The 23446-nt window shown below is 37.1% G+C and overlaps 1 long non-coding RNA gene across 1 annotated transcript in view; it reads right to left on the bottom strand.

Moving 5' to 3' along the window:
- Positions 1 to 6498: 6498 nt before the first annotated feature.
- Positions 6499 to 23446, bottom strand: part of LOC122802112 — a 181610-nt gene continuing 164662 nt past the window's right edge. Inside the window, exon 3 of the long non-coding RNA XR_006364893.1 lies at positions 6499 to 6907. This is a non-coding gene — a long non-coding RNA (uncharacterized LOC122802112). The remainder of the gene's footprint in view (positions 6908 to 23446) is intronic.

Below are 23446 nucleotides of genomic sequence, written 5' to 3'. Positions count from 1 at the left end.
ATATATATATACCAACTCCAAGGTAGCATAGCAGTGGAGCAAAGGCATATACCCTTCCCTGCTGTAACTTCACTTTCTTCTGTAATTTGGTTTTTTGACTGTCAATAGTTTTAACTTTAGATTTTTTTGTCACTATTTAGCATGTTTAGATATTTAGTCATGCACACACATACATATATATGTGTGTGTGTGTGTGTGTGTGTGTGTGTGTGTGTGTGTGTGTGCGTGTGTGTGTGTGTGTGTGTGTGTGTGTGTGTGTGTGTGTGTGTGTGTATTTCAGTGGCATCAGTAATTTAACTATAAACAATTTTGTGTAGATCTCATTGTAAATGGAGTTACCTATACTGAGCCAGAAGATATAGCAAACCTTCAGGCCAGCAAATGCCCCCTCCCCCCCTTCAACCTTCCCTCAGGAAATACCATCAAATATAACCTGCCCTGCTATTACTAGGGAGCAGGTCCTAAATCCTTTCTCTAAAGGCCAAGAACACTTCCTCAATGGGCCCAGCCAATATCCCAGGATGCCTTCTAAATAGCATGAAACATGATATATGAGGTTCTCTCAGATTGCTGTTTAACTGTAGCCTTCAAACAGGCTTCATGCCTCATGAATGGAGAACAGCAACTGTCATCCCTCTGCACAAAATGGGCCATCTACAGACCCTGGAAACTACAGACCCATAAGAAAACCTCCCAACCGTCCCGAATTTCTCGTTTTTTACCGAATTTTGGGGTCTCAGTGAAGGGGTGCCACGATTCCCGAGTGGCACCCCTTCGTTTCCGATTTTTTAAGCTATTTTTTAGATTCCGCGCTTTCGGAGCTGACGTCATCACGTGCGCGATGACATCAGCTCCGTCAGCCTGTCAGAATTAAGCTCAGATGTGCGTGACCCAATTTGTATGTCATTGAGTTGCCTGAATACTCGCGCGCGTCTTTCTGTTTGAATATGGAATACTCGTCTCGTCTTGTCTGGGCACTGTGGGCAGATTTAACGGAGTATGGAGTCATTTTCAAGCCGTGCTGCAGATTTAACACCACCATCACGTAAGTCATGCAGTTGCCTGAATACTCGTCGCGTGTGTCTCTGAATATGACTTGTCTGCGCACTGGGCAGATTTAATTGAGTATGAATGTGCAGCCTCTTGGATAATGGTTCAAAAGTTTGGCTTCTGCTAAAAACAAAAATGGTAGAGTGCCGGGCATTTTTTTTTAATTCTTTAGGTATTGCGAAAGCATCCAGGCTGCCACTGACTCTGGCTGAAAACATTAAGGGTAGCTTAGCTTTGGGTGATGTTAGTTTAGTTTGTAGCTTAGTCTGAAACGGATTAGGTATTCTGGCTGATTTGGCAGCTAAGAGAAACAGAGTTATATGGAAGGATGCATTTTGCATGATTGGGAATTAGGATGTAAGTTAAGCTTCTCAACTTTGTTAAAAATATTTGCGCCCAGCAGTGGTTATTTTTTACAAATAAATTAGATTCTACTGTTCCATGGGACTTTGTCTGCTATGATGACCAGGTTATTCAAGTCCCTGTTCAAGCTTTCCCTAAACATGACTTTTATGTACTTAGGGATGAAGATGTAACCTAGAGTCATGAGATTTTTGGTTTAAAACAGGAGGCGTCTGTACAGAGGAAAAAGTGAATTACCTAATAATACAGCTGATTGTAAGTATACATGAGCTTGAAGCTTTTAAGCTGAGTAGTGCAGATGGCTGAATGGTACAGTAAGAGCAAGGAAGTTGTTTTTCTGTTTCTGTTTGTTTTCTTTGTTGCTTGTTTATTTGTTTATGTATATATTGTTTTGGTTATAACATTTCACTTTGAGAGGCATTCTTCTAATGTACTATTAGAAGATTCCAGTTTTTCATATTCATATATATTCTTAGGTTTTTCAACTGTGATGTTCAACATTTCATGATTTTCGGCATGCTGTTTTGCCTGCTGAAATGCAGTACTTAATTTTGATTATACTTTATAAATGTTATTTAAACACTCTGAGTGTGTATGACATACCTGATGATGATGAAGCACTATGAAATGTGTGGTTTTAAGGAAATTAGCTAGCAAATATCTTAATGGAGATAAGTGAGAGTTAATATATGGATAGGTCATATGATACCTCTCAACTGTTCAGATTTTCAGAGAATATCCAGATTTTTGCTTCATATTTTTGGTCTGTTCCTCATAATATTTGTGGTTTTTTGGCAAATCACTGAGGAGTGAAGTCATTAAATAATGACATATATTTAAGTTTCAGACTTCATATCCTTCAGAAAAATGCATATTAACACAAATCATTTTATTCTAGGAACTTTCTAAGTGTATAAGAGCAATATTTAAATGCTGTCCCTACTTTGGGGCCTTACTCTACAAATTTTCTTTCAGGTTTTATTCAGATATTGTTTGGTAAAAGTTGAGAGATAGTATAGATTATGTTTATGATGTTTATATTTTCTAATGCTTTGATACTGATTGTATCACTTTTGCTAATTATGTGTACAGTTTGTACATCTTGGTAATGATCACAGATGTTTATTAAAATATTTAAACTATATTTTATAATGCTGATATAAGTGGAAAGGTTTTTTTGACTACAGATTATTAAACTTGAAGCAATATTGTAGCATTACCATATAATATTATGGTAATGGGGGAATTATTAAAATGGGTGACTCAGGATATGCAAAGGAGACAAACAAAAGAGTGATTCCTAAATGTATAAAGGATAAACAATGGAGCCATGCCCACTATATAATTGAAGGGTGACCTAATGATTAAAATGCTTGCCTTACAAACACAAGATGCATGGTTTGAGTCTCACAAGGGATGATTGGCTAGACTTAAAAAATGGCTCAAAATCAGTTAGCCTAGTACTAATCTATGAATGTTTGTATTCATGTTAAAGGAATTGCTAATTAATGTTAGGGGCTGATTCAGCACTCATTAATGTGTGTAACAAGCTCTTATTTCTGCTGTGCATGGTGGGGCACATCATTCCCCCTAGGACACCCAGCCATCTGACCATGCTTAACACTTCATGGACTCCACCACATTGATATTGTGGACCAGTACTGTGTGAGTAGGGACACCATGCAAAACACTGTGGATATGTGTCATCTTTGAAATCCCATGAAGATCTTATCCCAGTGGGTTCTAATTTAGCTGTAGTGTAGCTTTAAATATGTCAGCTACAAGGACATTTTAGTACCCTACTGGGGACACAGTGGGGGTATCTTGGGTATCTGCTTTAAGAATACTACCATCAGTTTCTTGCTCCCCACATGCTGAAGCATGGTATTATGTGTGGTTCCCACATACCACAGATGAGACAGCCAACACCATGCAGGATTTCTGTTATACAGCCCATTTCTCTGAGTACCCACATTAAAATAAATGTCCCATCTGGTGAACAGTGAAGGGGGTAAGTGAACCACAAAGGGTACCACTCTATCATATGACAGGTAGTGTGTAACGCACACAGTATCATCTGCAGTGTGTCTGCTGGCAATCCAGGCAGCTATCACAACTTCCACATATAACATGGTAACTGACCAAGGTGACATGACTGCTTTCTCTCAAGGTTAAAAGGATTGTTGCACATGACATTTATGTGCAAAGATATACAACATGCAATTTTTTTTCTTGAAACTGATATCACAATGGTGGCCAAAATGTGTTGAGTTGTGCTGTATGTGCTGATGGCTGTGTCTCCCATTATGCTATACAACTCTTCAACAAAACAATTGCCTTGCCATTGTGGTAACCCTTCTCGATATACCTTTCCTAAACACTTAAAAATATTGTCCGACTTATTTCATATTTTAAAGACAGCTACAATAGCAGTTAAAACAACCCAAAGGTAATCTTTATCCACCACTGACCAGATGCATTTTCTTTGGATGTGGTGTGTGTGGGTTTCAATGCTGTTTCAATGAATGTGAGTTTCAAGGGCAAAGTTTAATGTCAAGCCTATTTTCATTGTGAGACAGTATTGCCTTGTTTACCAGATGATGTCTTAGTGTTTCTGCATTGTTATGCTGTAAAATGTAAAAATAAAATTCAGATCATTGTAGAAGTAAAGCAGTGTGCATACATTAGTAGTGTTTATGGTAAATAAATGGGGCAAAATAGCCAGGTAACAGGACACTGGAATGGCTGCAGGGGGACTCTGGTGAGATGTTTTGGTTGTCTGTTCTTCAATTTGCTTTTGAAAGTTGGTATCCCACAATTCCACTGGAGCGGGTGGGGTTACATAATTATGTATGCAAATTAAATGTTAATCAGCGTACAGATTTGTACCTATTTTTCATGGGCCTTGTCCAGATTTTTGATGTTTCCAGGTTGAGAGGTATGCCCATAAGTCTCATTAGTCTCATATGCAAAGCAATGGAACAAATTATCATAGAAATGATCAATAAAGATATAGGAAATTTCCAGACACTGGACCCAAGCCAATTTAGTTTCATCATGGGCAGGTCATGCCTACTCAACCTGCTCGCCTTCTTTGAGAAGGTCACCATAGGAATAGATGAAGGGAAAATGGTTCACACTGCCTACCTTGATCTGACCAAGGCATTTAACACAATCCTCCACTTGGCCATTGTTAACAAGCTTGAGAGATTAGGTGCAAACCAGGTCTATATTATGTTAACAAAAAGGCATTACAGCGAATACTTTTCATTGATGCTTAAACATCAAACTGCCACTTATGCGAATGGCCAATTCAGCGATTTTTTTTCCTAGAAAAAAATTGCTTGGCTGTCATTGTGAATTTGCCCCTTTTCCCAGTGTAGTGAATCTCAGGGTTCATATATTTAGTTAGGTGGGGGTGTGAAATGTTTGCAGTGATGTTTTGTTCCTTGTCGGCTGAGTGATTTTTTTCCCTAGGAAAAAAATCACTGAATTGGCCATTCATGTAAGTGGCGGTTCAGTGTTCAGGGGTTGATGAAAAGGCATTTGCTGTAATGCCTTTTCAATAACATAATTTACATCTGTGCAAACCTTTATGGCACCCAATGAATAGCCAGCTGGCTCAGAGAGAGAGGAAACAGGAAGTCAGAAATGGAGAGTCCACTTCTACAAAGAGGCCAGTCACAAAAAAAGACTTCATCAAGGATTGGTCCTGCGACCACTCCTCTTTGGCATTTACTTCTCTGAAGTCAAGGCCAGTGTCAATGGCCTCTGACTGACTAAATTTGCAAATGATTGTAAATTAAGTGCTTTTACTGAATCACCCATTGACTCAAATGTTCGTCAGGAAGAGCTGACACAGACCAACAGCTGGTGCCAAAGCCATAGACTAAAACTAAATGCCAAGAAATGCATAACAGTATCCTTTGGGAAGTCATCCACCACTGGTAAATATCATATTGACAACACACCCCCTAAGGGTTAACCCAGTAGTCAGGGAATTAGGGACACACATAGGCAGTAATCTAGCCTTTGACCATCACGTGTCTACAGTACTGAGGAAATCATTCTATGTTGCACAACATATATGCAAAGGTAAGGCATCTAAGTCCAAGGAAGTCATTGTTCCACTGCATTTGGCATGTATCAGACCTATCACTGAGTACAATGCCACCTTTGCTATGTTCCTAACCAGGCATATCCAACAGGTGGAACATCCACAGAGGTTCTTCACTAAAAGAATACAGGGCATAAGTAACATGCCCTATGCAGACTGCCTCAAGGCTCTATCCCTATATTCTGTCTCCTACAGGCTGTTGAGGGGATATCTTTGCCTGGCATGCACAGTATTGATAGACCCCACTCTGATGGACCTCCAGAATATCCACAAAACAAACAGCAACAGAATTATCAATTCTAAAAACTTAAACCTTACCTATGATTCAAATTGGACTTGATAGGGAGACAGGTATGTATCCCAGACACTACCCCTTTTCTGGAACAGGCTACCCATCCACGTGAAGTGAGTTCCTCCTTAAACCAATTCAACTGTAGCTTTGACAATAGGATGGGATACAGGAAATTCATCTCTGGTTTGGCACCTATGCCCCTAATGGACACAGGCAGCCTGTAAATGAGTTATCTCCCAGACCTCTGCTTATAAATGTTTCACCTCCAAAGTCCCTACTTACACTTATCAAGGATGCCAGAAGTTATCAGAAATTTGACGTGTATAGCTTGGCTTAAAAAGGCCCTTGTTGTCATTAGCCTAATAAGCACCTCTGGACCTATGAACTACAGGATGAAACAAAGAGAAAGTTGGAGAAGTTATACATTTATGCACACTGAAAGGACTAGACAAAATAAAATGCTCATTTTGTCAGATAACATATCATGATAAAATAATTATAAATGATATATTCATATTTTCTATACTTTGATTAAATACACAAATTGATATGCTGGTAAATACCACTATCATGCAGACATGCATCAGTGGTGCTGTTATAGTAGTCACTATTCAAAATTACAACATAACCACTTTTATAAGCTTGTTCAGTTTTTATTAATTGCTCATGAATTAATTTCTGCAATGCTGTTCCTTTCATTTGAAGTCATATTTTCAAAATACAGTGACTTTCTAAAGTTAAAGTTTCTTATGTTTACATACACCTAATTTCAAAGTTAGATGTAAGTCTGCAGGAATGTCTAATCTAAATGAAACCATATACTCAACACTTCAAGTGGTGTTACATTACAGAGATATTTTCAACTTACAAAAAGCAAATGCATTCTGGAATGTGTCATCATATACTATGTGATTTCTTGATGTGGGCACATAGTTCAACCCCTTGGTCCAAACAGCAATGTCAGTGATATGGCTTTTAGCATCATTGCCTCGGAGTCTATCATTTTCCAGTCAGTTTCTCAGCTGGGGTGCCTTCTGTGCATAGTATATGGAACTTTCCTCTGTCTTTTTGATTGGTGGGAGTAGCTGAAAAAAAGACCAAAAACACATGAGAAGAGCGAATCTTGAAAATCACTCTTCTCCTTTAAACGTCTTTTTGCGGGAGGGACAACCCTACCCTTCACTCCTACACCTCCCAAATTTACATATACCAACTCCAAGATCACCATACCTCTTAGAAAACTGAATATTCTGAGAAAAGGCATCTCAGACTTAATATGTGTAAGTCCATTATTTTGACCATTTAGTCTCCAAATTCAGGACTTGCACTACTGTGTCCTGAAATTTCAAATGGTTACCATCCCAAAGATGTGCTCTTAGTGACTTGGTATATGCTAATGGTGCTTGTGAGTGCATGCCATGTAAGAGTGAGTGAGTGAGTGAGTGAGTGAGTGAGTGAGTGAGTGAGTGAGTGAGTGAGTGAGTGAGTGTGTGTGTGTGTGTGTGTGTGTGTGTGTGTGTGTGTGTGTGTGTGTGTGTGTGTGTATGTGAGCATGTGTGTGTGTGTGTGTGTGTGTGTGTGTGTGTGTGTGTGTGTGTCCATCAAGTGTCATGACTTTCTGTGCCTTACCTCTGTTGAGTACTATGATAGGTTCTAGCCCCCAACTCTACATTGGATTAAGTGGATAATGTGTGAATGAATATATGTTGAATGAAAGGACAGACCTTTATTGGTAACACCTGCAATGTCACTTCTGTTATATTCACTTCAGAATATCTTCTTTCGAGTCTTAAAATCCCTAGATGAAACTATCACTTGGGTAAAAAAAAATCATTACATTTTATTTCATTGGCTCATTGGCGACACAATGTGACTGTCCTTGAAGAAGTAAGTATATAATGTAATTATGTTATTAATTGTTCTCAGATGTGCTATGCCTGGTAAACATTAGTAATACATTTTGTGACATTTTTTCTTTTAGTCAAATCAACACAATAATTTGATACATCATAATTGTTAATTCTTATTTTTATTACTTTTATCGTCATTTATAATACACAATTATTCTTAAATATGAGTCTTTAATGCACTATTTTTAAAGCATGTTTTTATTAGTGAATTTGTTTTCTTCACCTTTTTGTTTCTAATAAAGTATTAACGTTTTTAAAATCCTATTAGTCATTATGAAATTTATTTGCTTTTATACATGTTGATCTACTATTGTCTTCATTTATGTTCTTCAAAAATGTCTTTAAATCTATTAAAGTCTTCATATATAGAATGTATATTTTACTTTTGATTACACCGCAATATTATTGGTCAGCTGCTTTAATGCTCCATTTATTTATTTATGCAGTTTGATAACATGATAAGTTAGTTTGCCATCAGACCTTTTTCAGCAATGACCGGGGATGTATGACAAGCAGATATTTATACAATCACATTGAATACATACAGGAATTGTAGGGCACAATACATGATAGAATTACAGACAAAAACAAACAACAGAGGAAATGTAACATAGAAGAAAGAAAAGAAGTTAATAACAAATACAGAATTAAGTCCAGAAATATCAAGGCAGCACCAGCAGGAATCCAAACTTGGATATTTTCAAAGTACTCTTCAACACAGTTTCTTCAGCCAAGGGTGTAGTTTATTCACAAACAGATAAAAACTGGCAAAACAGGTGAGCACTTTCACAAACTGTTTGCTTCATCAGACCATCACAATAACTCTTCCATCACCCCCTTAAATACTCATACATTACAAAATCATGTACAAACTAACCAATCATACATTATAACCAAATGCCTTCAAATTTTAAATCACCAGCCATCTGATAATACAAGTGGTGCAGACTAAAACCTTAACATACATGCATATAATACATAAAAATATATACACATACATATATATAAATAAATAAATAAGTGTGTGTGTGTGTGTGTGTGTGTGTGTGTGTGTGTGTGTGTGTGTATATATATATATATATATATATATATATATATATATATATATATATATATATATATATATATAAATATAAATATTTTAAAAACATGAATATCTGATATTAGACAGGGGAATTATTTCAACAACCTCCTATTCTTTAGTTTAGGTGTAATTACTATATGTTCATTTAACCCCTTTCCCAAATGTGCCCCCAGATTCATGATACATTTAAGTTCCTTCTCTTCCATTCTACCACTGATATTACCCATCCTAACACCCTCATTAACGAATTCCAGTACACAGGACCTAAATTGGTATTCAGCTCCATGTGTTAGCATGTGCTTAGAAACAGCATTATAGTTCTGTCCTCTCTTCAAACAATACATATGGTCTCTAATACTTTCCCTCAAATGTCTGTTCGTTTTACCTACGTAAAACGCTTTATAACATATAAGTGTGCAAGATATACTAAATTTTTACTGTTACAGTCTGCATCGACTGTAACAGTATATCTTCTTGCTGTATACCAAATCCTCAGAAATATATGCACAAAAATTACAGTTGTTACATCTTCTGATTCCCTCACCATGCTTGTAAGCCCCCACATCACTATTACTTCTTGGATAACATAGTCTCTGTTTGAGTGATTTACTATTCCTATATACTATGTGGGGTTTCTCATCTACTAAATGTGTTAATTCACTATCAACCTGCAGGACATTCCAATTTATTTCCAATATCCCTGTCAGCACCCTATTATCACTAGTATATGTGGATGTAAATGCTACATTATCAAAACTCTTGCTCCGTTTAGTGCTATTATAACCACCAGCTGAATAATAAGGCTTTGCTCTATTCACCCAAGTATCTCTAGCATAATTACATGCCTCCATGATATCATTTCCTCTATTGTTGATATTTTTATTGACCTTAAAATCATGTTCCAGTTGCCTAAGTTCTTGTTCAAAGTCACCATCTCTATCAGCTATCCTTGAGCACCTCATAGCTTGGCTTCTCAGCATATTATGAAATATGTGCTGAGGGTGCATACTCATTCTATGGACATAAGTGGCACTCTGGCATCTCTTCTGATATTGATTAGTGTGCACAAAACATTGTCCACAGTAATCTTGATGTCCAGGAAGTCTATTTCCTTCACTGAACGTTTACCAGAAAACTTCAAAAAGGTACTACTAATATTGAGGTTCATTTACTGTTTTGTTTTGGAGTCTCCACTCAACAAAATGCAGAAGGAAATGTTTTTATCAGTGAGGCGAATAATGAACACCCCAATGGATCTTCAGAGTGTCAAAGAGACTTTGTAAGTAGATTTATACAAATGAATAATATTCTTTTTTTGATGGGCAACGCCTCAGTATTTGAGAAAGAAGAGAATTTTGAGTGCTGATGATTTGGGGCGGCTGCAAGAGACTTTACACTCTATGGAAAATGCTATATATCAATTGAAATGGCTGCAATATCAGAGTTTGCATTTTGAGGCTTGTAATACTATGAAAATTGTACCTTGAGGGTTGATAGTCTTCACCATGCCCACCTATGGAGACTCCCACCCAGAATTGTTGGCCAAGTGGCAAAATATTAATTTAGACACTAGCCTTGCATACATGTGTTTGCTGACTATTTTCACCCTGTAGAGGAATTGTTGGCTGAAAAAATACAGGGGCAATATGAGGCTATGTGTGCCTTAATAAATGATCCGGATAATGATGTACGTATAAAATCTCTTGTTGAACAGGTCCAATTTTATGAGAGGAAGCTCCTGCAACAAAAACAGAGCAAAATACAAAGAGACATTAAGGACATTGAGGGAGGCTTTGTTTTATGTAGCCTCGGATCAGGGTTCAACAAAATGAGTCAACTTAGTCTGCATCTAAACGTTTGAATAAAGAACGAATTAATAGAGCAAACAATGTTGTTGCTGTGGCGACTGACCATGTGGTGGAAAGTGTCCAAACCCAATTGATGGTAGAAGTGTCTCTTTATACCACGTCCATTGCTGGAGAAGCTGCAACTATGTGTTCACCAATGGTGACCAGAAGAGTGGATCTAGGTCTTGTTGTTAGACCGAAAACTGTGATGGTGACCAGGGAACCGTTTTTTTTTTTTCACTACCATTACCGTTAAGAATGAAGAAGAAGCAATCGATGGACAATGGAGAGCATCGAGGGAAGAACAGGAGGAAAATGGACAACAAGGGAGCCAATACAATAGAGAAAATGTGGAAGACAATGGAACAGACTTAGTTTGAAACATTTCTAGCAGGTATTTAACACAAACTGAGCATTCTGTTTTGTGCAAAGGACTTTCTTTTATACCTGCTCAAACTTCTGTACTATCTGATGTGTTAGTAGACATTAAAATTTTCATGCGTAATGTATAACTTAAAATGTATTTAATGACACTTTGATTAATGATAATAGTTTTATATTTAGGAAACCTAGTGTGTTTAACCCCCAGTGTCATCCAGTATTGGATATATTTTATAAATGATGATAACAAGTCTATGAGTTATTTCAAAGTAATAAGAAAGGTATTAAAAATAGATTTGACAATTTGTCATGTAATGAAAAACAAGCACTTAAAGGCTTAGAATCAGATGAGTCTATTGTGATCCACCCAGCAGACAAGGGCAGTTTAATTGTTGTAATGAATAGAGTGTATTATTTTCTCACACTGAATGTCATGTTTGGAGATGTTAAGGTATATAAATGTATTGACAAAGGGATGATTAATACTTTGCATGAAAGGGTGTTAAATGCACTTGTTGAGTGTGTGAACGATTTGGTAATTACCAAGGATTTATTTAGATATTTTGTGGTTGAACATCCTTTAGTACTACATTCCAAGGTTTGCCTAAGATACATATGGGGCCTTTTAAACCTCCATTCAGGCCAATAGTAGCAGGTGGTGGCTGGCTGACTGAGCCACTATCTATTTACATTGATAAGCAGCATAAACCAGTACTGAAGAAATGTGAATATATTCATAATGACAGTAAGCAATTGTTACAAGATTTATTTAGTTATATCAGGGGAACAGCTAAAAAGTGAAATACCATTATGGTGACATTGGACGTGAACTCGTTGTTCACAGTAGTTTGTAATGGTGAAGGAGTAGAAATGGTAAAGAGGTTTTTAAATCAAAATAAGATCTATGAGGAAAAACAAATTGATTTAATCTGTTATTTATTGGAACTGGTATTAGATAGCAATGCCTTTGTTTTTCATGGTGTATACTTCCTACAAGTGTCTGGCATAGCTATCGGCACACTATGTGCCAATAGCTATGACAACATAGTAATGGCAGAGTGGGAAACTAGTAATGTCTTTGGACATGAGTTAGCATTAGCCTCACTATGATTGTATAGACAATTTGTGGATGACCTTTTCCTTTTATGGGAGGATGAAGAGGCAGATCTACTGGTGTTCATTGAATACCTTGATAGTAGCAGTACCTTTTTGAAGTTTTCTGGTAAACATTCAGGGAAGGAAATAGGCTTCCTGGACATCAGGATTACTGTGGACAATGACTGTTTTGTGCATGCTAATCGATATCAGAAGAGTTGCTAGCGGGCCACTTATGTCCATAGAATGAGTATGCACCCTCAGCACATATTTTGTAATGTGCTGAGAGAGCAAGCTATGAGGTGCTCAAGGCTAGCTGATAGAGATGATGACTTTGAACAAGAACTTAGGCAACTAGCACATGATTTTAAAGGGAGAGGTTATAGTGGAAATGATATCATGGAGGCATGTAATTATGTTAGAGATACTAGGTTGAATACAGCAAAGCCTTGTATTGAGCTGGTGGTTATAATAGCACTAAAAGGAACAAGAGTTTTGATAATGTAGCATTTACATTCACATATACTAGTGATAATAGGGTGCTGAAAGGGATATTGGAAAGAAATTGGCATGTCCTGCAGGTTGATAGTGAAATAGCACATTTAGTAGACGAGAAACCCCACATAGTATATAGGAATAGTAAATCACTCAAACAGAGACTATGTTATCCAAGAAGTAATAGTGATGTAGGGGCTTACATGCACACTGGGGGAAGCAGAAGATGTAACAACTGTAATTTTTGTGCATATATTTCTGAGGATTTGGTATTTGAACACCCTGATACAGCAAGAAGATATACTGTTACAGTCGATGCGGACTGTAACAGTAAAAATGTAGTGTATCTTGCATGCAATGTTGTAAAGACAGAATTTGCAAGTAGTGGCATTTGGATGATGGATTTAGATATATACGATTTTACTCCTGCCAAGAAAGCAGGAACAGATTGCAATCATTTGCAGGTTGCTCCTTCAGTTTTCTTTTGAAGATGTGCAATGTTTTTTTTGTTTTTTTTTTTTCTGACATGTGGAGGTAGCCTATTCCAAATAGTATGGCTTATTTCTGAGAAGGCTCTAGTTCACAACTAAATTTAACCATTGACTTTCCTTAAGTAAAGCATTATTATCATATCAAAACATTTGGCTGGTATTCATGGAGGGCTGCTGCCAGTGATAAGTCCTAACATGTTCTGCTACCACTGGCAGCAGGTCTTTTTGATTCACTGATAGGCCCACTGCATGGTCTGTAGATATACCTATGGTGACCCATCTCCACAGCTGCAATACATGCTAATAAGACATTCCAGGGGAGCAGCGTTTCCCATGGAAATGCTGAGAGTATGGGATTTATGCAGCAAAACAATGCAGACAATCACTTGGCTGCATAAATTAGAATGGCTATCTGTGTTAATGAACACAGCCTAAAAGCTGTGTTGGTATTATTGTAGTCATTGGGGTAAACAACATAAAAGATAAGATCAGGTAATTGTCTGAAAGATGTAGTTATGTCAGTATGTGAGTGCATTTACATCTGTAGTAGCACATGCATGTATCTGCAGTGGTATGAGTGCTCTTGGATGAAAGTGTGTGTGTGTGTGTGTGTGTGTGTGTGTGTGTGTGTGTGTGTGTGTGTGTGTGTGTGTGTGTGTGTGTGTCTGCCTTGGTGGTTACAGTATGGGCTTATTAAGCAGATAGATAGGAGTATGAGTGTATGTGTGTATGTGTATTCATGGGCGACATGGGAGAAAGGGGAATGAGTCCCTGAGTGTAATCAGGTATGGGGGCATGCCTAATTTACTTTGAGTGTCAGAGTGTGTGTATGACTTCCTATGTGTGTGCATGTGCATGTATGGGTGCATGAATTTCTGAACAGGTGTGTGTGTGAGTGTGTGTGTGTGGTTAGGCATGCATAGGCTGGGTAGTTGCCATTCCTCTAAACTCCCCTAAACTAACAAGCAAAGCCCATAATACTGGAGGGGCGGGAGCACTAGACACATGATTCTTTTAATATTTCTGATGAATAAGTCTATAACCATTGTAACATACTCAGTGATTTTTTTGGGACAGGTATGTTTTATGGAAATGTTAAGAAATTAGCCACATCAAGAGTACAACATAAAGAAACAAACAAAATCAATGACGTTCTACTGCCGAAGCATTCTTTTGAATGGTCAAGGGAGCTAGCATAAAAACATCTTTGAATTTTTAGTGCATCACACATTTGAAAACAGATAAATAAACATACAAGTCTCCCTAACTTCCAGAGCTCCTTAGATAGTAAAAAAAAAAACAAATCATGCTTTTAAATATAGGCTTATTGCATCTAAAAATATCTAAAAAGCTTTAAATAGCCCCAGAGTGCTGTTAAAATGTAGGAAACATCAAACCATGATGAAATTAATATGTTTTTTGAGTCTGAGGGTGCGGTTGTCCTTTAAGTTGTCCCTAGATTGCATGAATAGGGAATGGTCAGTTTTCTCCAGTCCAGTCCCAGATATGAATTTACCAGTTCAGTTTAGTAGTAGGGTAAAGACTGATATAATGTGTAGCAATCGATCTTCGTCTGAAACTTCTGTGGTATTTTGAAGGAGAAGAAGCAAAGGTGGACCTGAACTGATTTGCATTTCTTATGGATTGTTTACTTTATTTTTATTCTATCTTTTCTAAGTTTTAAAATGTAAGAAAAAAATAATTCATATCATTTAGATTATGGAATAGCTAAACAGCAGGACAAGGAAAGTGATATCAAAAGAGTAACAAGAAACATGGAGCATTGTTATGTAATGGGGGCCTTCAGGGGTCCATATTAGGGGAAAATGTATTTAATATTTACATATAAGATCTAGACATCAAGACGTTTTTCTTTTCTCTGTAAGCTAATGGTGTAAAGCTTACAGAAATAACTACAAATGAAGCAGATCTATTTAATGTTTCAGAGTAATATGAATACTGTTTCATTATGGGCTTCTTAAAAATATATGCTAAGAAATTCTAAGATACTGAAAAAAATATGTACATCTTTCTGTTCCCTTAAAAAAAATCTGATTTTTTTTGAAGGAAATAGACATTCTAGCAAATGATCACTTTAACTTTAAAAATTGTGAAAACAACTTAGACATTAAAGGCCTTAAATCAATTGGTTGTATACATAGATTTGTACGGTTTAGGTCTGTAATTTAATTATTAACTTATTTAGTGTTCTATTGTGATTCTGTCTGGACTTTATAAATTATATATGTCTCCCTTATCTGAGTATAGACAGATCTCAGAAAATAGATTAGGTGTTGAATTGTCTTAATTAAGAGAAAAGTTTGTTAAAATTGAATCACTTCCTTGTAAACTCTAGATGTCTCAAAAGAGTCCTTCACAGTGGTCCATAATTCCTTTTGAGTCAACTATCTGTTTTATCACTTAAATAAAAGCCTTTGAAGTGTTTATTGACACCTAATTAAAATAACAAAGAAAACAACAAAAGAAAACAAGTGCTTTACAAATTGAGTGATAGACCTTTGGAAATGATTACCAGTAAGGGTTAAAGACAGCGGTATACAACAATATTCAGAGACAGTTTACACAGTTTGTTTTTCTAAATGGTGTTATTGTACAACATTGTGTCCTTGTCTGTACTGATGATGAAGGCAAGAATGATGATGATGATGATGATGACAAAATTAAGCATCATGTGTTACCCTATGAAAACCAATTTATAATAGTCCTCCCACTGGTGTAATCCTACCCCAGACATGTTACATCTTAGGTTTATTCTGTGACATCAACAAAACTGCATGAATAACACAGATATTGAAAAGCACCTTCTTCCTTTCAAACTGCTACCATCAGAGGACATTATTGGCTCTAGTAATTTCATATCTCCTGGCAAAATTAGGAAGAAACAACAAAAAAAATTTTGTTTTCCTGTTACATTAATAATTCTAATAAACAAAAGATAAAGTACAGGCTTTGATGTTTCAATGTATGGTAGCATTTAGTCACAATTCAGTGTCATTCTTTGTATCTTGCCAGAACTGCTTCAGCTGCATACCTCAACTTCCTGTTGTTCAGACTGTAAAACTGGCTACAAGTACTGTGGTAGCAATAACAAACAGTATTCAACAATAACAGTCTGCTTGACTTCATCCATGTCCTTCAGAGAGAACTGTGTCTTAAAGGGACAATCCCAATGCTGAAAATTAGGGCCCGAGTTAAGCTGACAGAAGTCACTCCCACTTCAACGCATCATGTTCATTCCCACCCACAGTGTCATTTTACTTTTAAATATCCTGTAAATCCACAGTTCTGGTCCTGTTTCAGGTACCAGGATAAATCAATCTTTGGATTTATCTTCCTGTCCAACTATGCCCCTATCTCATGGCTCATACTTAAAATAAAGAAAGCTGTGCCAGGGAAAAGAACAATCGATGTATACTAATTTTTTAATTTTGCATCGCTCATGCTTCTACAGATCATACCTCTCAACCTGGAAACATCAAAAATCTGGACAAGGCCTATGAAAAATAGGTACAAATCTGTACGCTTATTAACATAAAATTTGCATACATAATTATACAACCCCACCCACTCCAATGAAATTGTGGGATATCAACTTTCAAATGCAAACTGTAGAACAGAACCAAAATATAGCACCAGAGTCCCCTGCAGCCATTCCAACGTCCCATTACCTGGCTATTTCTCCCCATTTACCATAAACACCTAATGTGTGCATACTGCTTTACTTCTATAATGATTATTTGGATTTTATTTTTTACATTTTATAGCACAATGCACAAATACCAATAGATATCTGCTAAACAAAGCAATACTGTCTCACAGTGAAAATAGACGGCATTAAAACTTCTCTGTCCTTGAAACTCACATTCATTGAAACAGCATTGAAACCCACACCACATCCAAAGAAAATGCATCTGGCCAGTGCATAAAGATTACCTTTGGACTGTTTTCAAAGAGGCCACTTGCACACAAAACAAGAAACATACATGCATTCTTTGATACACCTTCTTGACTTTATTAAATTATATTCCTTGTATAATACAGTACACTTGATAGAGACTTAAGTTAGAGCACGTTTTAAATTTATTGTTTAAACATTTTTCCAGTAGGCAATGAAACAAAATGCATGAACCGATAATGACAAAACTGCCCTATTCAGAACATTTCCATCATAAAAGTCTACTTCCACACACAACTGCATTTTAAATTTATAGTTTGAACATTTTTCCAGTAGGTAATGAAGCAAAATGCATGCTCCAGTAATGACAAAACTGCCCTATTCAGAACATTTCCATGATTACAGTATATAAATGTGTATATATGTGTGTATGTATGTATATTGTTCCCTTTTTGTCTCTGCATCTCAACATTGCAAAGTACATATGTGTAAAGTGAAAGAAATTTACATTTCTTACTATCTGCATTTTAATGTGTTCCAACATATAAATGAAATCTGTTGCACTGACAATATTAAGTAAATGAAATCTGCACATGCAGTGCTGTGCATTATTATAATGAGATATTGTTTATCATGAATTCTCTTCCACATTCTTTACACTGTGTTATCTGTGTCATACCATGTGCCTGTGTATGCTAACTACTGGAGTTTTAGTTATATAAATGCAGCTTCCACTGTAACTTTCTGTTCTTGCTCCCAGGTCACGGCTGAAAACAGTCTAAGGTCCAGTCCACCCACCAATTCTCTTTTACAGTTTACTATATTTTAAAACTGCAATAGTTTCCTTACAGGGTCCATAAACTTATCAGGATTCATATTGGCTCATTGATAACATTTAGCACAAAACCAAATTCATCAGGAAAAAACTGCATCTCCCAAGTACACACACACACACACACACACACACACACACACACACACACACACACACACACACACACACACACACCACACACACACACACACACACCCACACACACACACACACACACACAGCTTCCCTCTATTAGATACCTTAAAGCAGTTACATTCTTGGCTCGCTCAAAATAGCTCCATTCCATTCTTCTGCAGTTGTAAAAATCAAATCCATTCTTCTAAATAGCTCCGTTCTGTCCGGATCGGCTCACTCTGCTTAAATCCATGATAAACTTGTGCATTCTTGCATTCTGCCCGCCGGACAGTATTCAAACAGATGCACATCGCATGCGCACACATCTGAGCTTAATTCCGACAGGCTGACGGAGCTGACATCATCGCGCACGTGATGACGTCAGCTCCGAAAGCGCGGAATCTAAAAAATAGAGTGTACAATCTGAAATTAAGGGGTGCCACTCGGGAATCGTGGCACCCCATTATTGGGACCCCAAAACTCAGTAAAAAATGAGTAATTCGGGATGGTTGGGAGGTCTGCTACAGATGTACAAGCAGCTCACTCATAAAAAAATAGTGCATTTGTCTAGTAGTATTTAGAAATCAGCACATCAAACTAGAAGTTGAAAAAGGAAGAGAAGAGTGTGTCTACTAATGCTCCAACTTTCTGTCACACATTTGCTTTCTATAGAATCACTAGCAAGTCATAAAGTCATTATACTAGGACAGTATTCAAAAATCAGAACACAGTAAAACATTAAAGAAAGAGAAATGCGGTTTCCACTATTGTTTGACTGACCCAGATGCTTTCTATAGGTAGAAGCCATGTCATAAAATTGTTGTAGATGGCCAGGATTCACAATCACCACAGAATAAAATATGAAATGAAAGAAACAAAAAACATTGTTTACCAGTGTTTTAAAAGCCTTGGATTACTGTTGTGCTTTCTAGTGTATCAGCAGCAGTCACGTCATAAAATGCATGAAAGGCTACCTTTCTCAATTGGTAAAATGTACAGATTAAACTAATGAATGGCTCATAGGGAGAGCTGTTGTCAGTACAACTGCAATTTGAGATGGAATTTGGCTAACATCTTTGAAACTTCCTTCACCCCCCCCCCCCAGCCAAAGGTGAGCATGCTCAGAAAGGCAAACCTGAAGTGTAAACAAAGGCTGAATCAAAACAAAAAATCTCTGGGACTGTCCCTTTAATCTCTGCTCTATGTAAAACAAATTTGGTTTGACAATAGTTTAGTATAACATTTACAGCTTAATGTATAAAGCCTGAAACAACTGCATCCCACTATTCCCCCCCCCCCAAAAAAAAAAAAAAAAACATCTGAGAAAAGAACCAATCCCACCTGAAGAATGGCAGCACCTTGGTTATATTGCCATATCACCATGATCACCAGTTGAACAATCAGTAAGTTTAAGCTGTCCAGTTCTTCTCATCACAGCTACTGTACCTACTTTAAAGTGTGGCTTTATCTTTATTAGTTACCATACAAAGTGGCAGCATTTATCTTACTCTTCCATATGAAGCTTTGCAAAACTGTTATCCCCACTCCAGCTAAGATGCTTAAAAGAGAATGAGGGAAACGTTTAGTTCTCAGAAAGGGGAGCACTCTCATTGACTTATCTCATTTTAACATAACAGTGGATTTAGTCTGAATCCAAAAAAGGCTAGTCTTTCTTTAGCATCCATACATAAAATACTAACAGGAGTGATGCTGTATTTAACATAAGAGATACACATCTGGCAGATCTTCACTCTCTTTCTTGGAGGTCAGGTGTAAGATACTATCATATATTATGGTAAATTTCTCAAATGAACTTCACTGTAGCTGCTTTCATAAAAAAAAAATCCACAAATATGTAAAAAGAAAAAAATCTTAATGATGGAGTAGAAGGGCACAGAAATATGTTGATTTTTACAACATTCACCATCTTCAAAAGTAAAAACTCAGCCACGTGTATTTTGTTTCCTCTAACTGTTGAAAACCATACACTTTATTCACATTTTTTGCTTGTAACACTGTAAGTACCTTCAATATATAGAACATGGGGTATCTGAATTGTTTAGCTGTCTATGCCATCCCACTATCAGCTATCATTCATCTGCTACTTCCTCCAGTGATTGGACAGAACAGAGATTATTTAATATTATGTTTATAATCTGTGTGTTTACTACAAGTGTCTATTAGCATGCTATTCAAAGATTCTTAAGGGTCACTAACTAGGAGAAGCACATCTGATCTTTATGCCAGGAAGCTGCATATTCGTCTTTCAAAATGACTCCTGAGAAGGTCAAAGTTCTTTTTATGCTGTGTAGCACACATTCTTTAGCAGAAGTGAAGGGGTATAGAGAAATTAATCATCTCTGATGTTTTCAATAAAAAATGTCAAAAGGTACTGAAATAATACACCACTGCCTGATTGTAGCCAAAGTCTTATGATATAAAGTTCCTTGATATAAACACAAAATCTTAAGGAAGCTCCATTATCTGTTGATTATCCAAAAAAAAAAAATGATCTGAATTATGTTAAATGTATCCCCCTCCTTCTTGCAAAAGATCATAAGATGGAAATAGTGCAAGAAATTATACCTCATTAATACCTATAGGAAGATTAATGAAGACATTTAGTTAGATGAAGCTATACATGAAATTCCAACTTAAAGGCTATTAGAAAGGCAAGGATCTTCCAGTTTTAGAGGCATTCTAGTGGTTGGAAAATTCAGCTTTGCATTGCAGTCCTTCTGTCAGTGTATATACCTTCACTCACTCACTCACTCACTCACTCACTCACTCACTCACTCACTCACTCACTCACTCACTCACTCACTCACTCACTCACTCACCAAATCACTCACTCACTCACTCACTCACTCACTCACTCACTCACTCACTCACTCACTCACTCACACAAAGCAACATTTTAAGTCAGCTCAAACTATTTACTTACAGGTGGATAAAGATTGAATACTCTAGCCTCATGTGCTTGAAATTCATTGCAATGAGGATCAGAGCTCCACCACAGGAAATCACTGCCGTAGAGTTTTGCTGGCAGTGATGTGCTTTTTGGGATCATTTTCCCCTTCTATGAGGTGCTTTGATTGTGGTGTTGGTATATATATATATATATATATATATATATATATATATATATATATATATATATATATATATAGGTTCATAGGTTCATAGGTTGCTACCAGGCTATTGGCCCTAGGGCCTATACAAGCCTAGCCATAACAATTCCCTGACTATTTCTTCCCACACTATTTACTTCACTGGACCCCTGTCTAGCAGGGTGACTGACGTGATCCCTGGGGTGAATTTCCTTTCTCCCATCCAATCGTCAAGGTTCCTTTTGAAGAGGGACAAAGAGGCACTCTGCTTGACATGTATGGGCAGTCTATTCCAGAGTCTGTGGAGTCTCTGGTTCAGGAACCTATCCCTCCAGCATGTTTTGTTTATTGCGATGACAAGGTTTAGAGCCCTGGAGCATGTGGCTCTGAGGGATTGGGATTTCTTTAAGTGAAGCATGTCCATCAGCTCTGGATTTGACATGGCCTTGTATGTTAAGCAGAGATCGACTCTGAGTAGATGATATGCTACAGAGTATAGCTGGAGTTTTTTAAGGCGGTCAGCATAGGGAATCTGCTTTAGGCCTGTGATTATTTTAGTGAGGTATTTCTGTGGCCTTTCCAGTTGTTGCAGATGTCATGAGAGGTACATACCAAACTGGGAGTTGTATTCTATAATGGGTCTAATGAGGGATGAGTACAGTGGGACAATGACCTCCTTTTTTCTGGATGAAAAGCCCTTAGTGATGAGGTGTGCCACATAGAAGGATTTCCTGACTGTTGTGGTGATGTGGTTATTCACTGTCCACCTGTATCCCTAAGTCTCTTATCACACTTTCGGTGTTTAGTGTACTGCCATCTTTGTGGTAATTCCTGGGTACATGTTTTTTTTCCCAAAGGGGATAACTATACATTTCTTGGCATTGAGCTTGAGCCCATGACTCTGGCACTAAGCATCTGTTTCTGTAAGGCCCTTTCGTAGAGTATCCACATCATTTGAGGATTCAATTCCTGGACAAGTTCTATGTTATTTGCTTTATTTTCTGAAAAAAAATATATATATATACTTGTGTTCCCACTTTTCTAAGCTAGTATAGTCCAGTTTTAAAGGTTAGTGCTGGATTCAGGGCTGTGTTACAAATCTCTGTGTTTTCCCATACCTTACTTGGATAGAAGGAAGTTTTTCTGTTCACTGTGAGAGAGGGAGCTTTTAGTAGCCTATCTGTCCCTGGAGGAGTGGTTTCAGCCCAGAAATTAGTAGTTTATTGGCCATTTTGGGCTAATTTCTTTCTCTTTCATTTCCCTGCTAGAAAACCCACATTTGCAAGTTTTTTGTGCTAGTATACAGCTCAGCAAGCTACTGCCTGGTGCCCTGCAGAGTTCTACAGCAGCATAGAGACAAAAGAGAGACTTTGGAGTGATTAAGTATCATTTTTCTGCATTTTCTTGCTGCCTGTAGCTAATTCCACCTAAAACACTGATTTTCTAGAGTTTCTGTGATTTAAAAAGCCTGTTTCAGCTACATATTGTACTTATTTTACTGCCTGCACTTTAACAAAGTGGTTTTTGTGCTTAAATTGCATGTTTAACTGTTGTAGGCTACACACTCAAGTATGATAGCCATTTCTGTGCATTTAAAGTGTTTTTTTTATTATATCTGCTTTATTTTCTGAAAAAAACAAAAACAAAAAAATATATATATATACTTGCTTTCCCGCCTTTCTAAGCTAATATAGTCCAGTTTTCGGGTTAGTGCTGAATTCAGGGCTGTGTTACAAGTTTCTGTGTTTGCCCATACCTTACTTGGATAGAAGGAAGTTTTCTATGTTCACTGTGAGAGAGGGAGCTTTGAGCAGCATATCTGTCCCTGGAGGAGTGGTTTCAGCCCAGAAATTAGTAGTTTATTGGCCATTTTGGGTTAATTTCTATCTCTTTCATTTCCTTGCTATAAAACCCACATTTGCAAGGTTTTTGTGCTAGTATACAGCTCAGCAAGCTACTGCCTGGTGCTCTACAGAGTTCTACAGCAGCAGAGAGACAGAAGAGAGACTTTGGAGTGATTAAATATAATTTTTCTGCATTTTCTTGCTGCCTGCAGCTAATTTCACCTAAAATGCTGATTTTCTAGAATTTCTGTGATTTAAAAAGCCTGTTTCAGCTACATATTGTACTTATTTTACTGCCTGCACTTTAACAAAGTCGTTTTTGTGCTTAAATTGCATGTCTAACTGTTATAGGCTACACACTCAAGTATGATAGCCATTTCTGTGCATTTAAAGTGTTTGTTTGATTGTATCTGCTTTATTTTCTGAAAAAAAAAGCAAAAAAACAAAAAAATATACTTGCTTTCCCGCCTTTCTAAGCTAGTATAGTCCTATTATCAGGTTA

This window comes from Protopterus annectens, chromosome 5.part0, assembly GCF_019279795.1.
Source record: "Protopterus annectens isolate FY-2018-M chromosome 5.part0, PAN1.0, whole genome shotgun sequence".
Classification (NCBI taxonomy): Eukaryota; Metazoa; Chordata; order Ceratodontiformes; family Protopteridae; genus Protopterus; species Protopterus annectens.
Note: the sequence above shows the minus strand (reverse complement) of the source record. Positions and strands in the feature narration are given on the sequence as shown.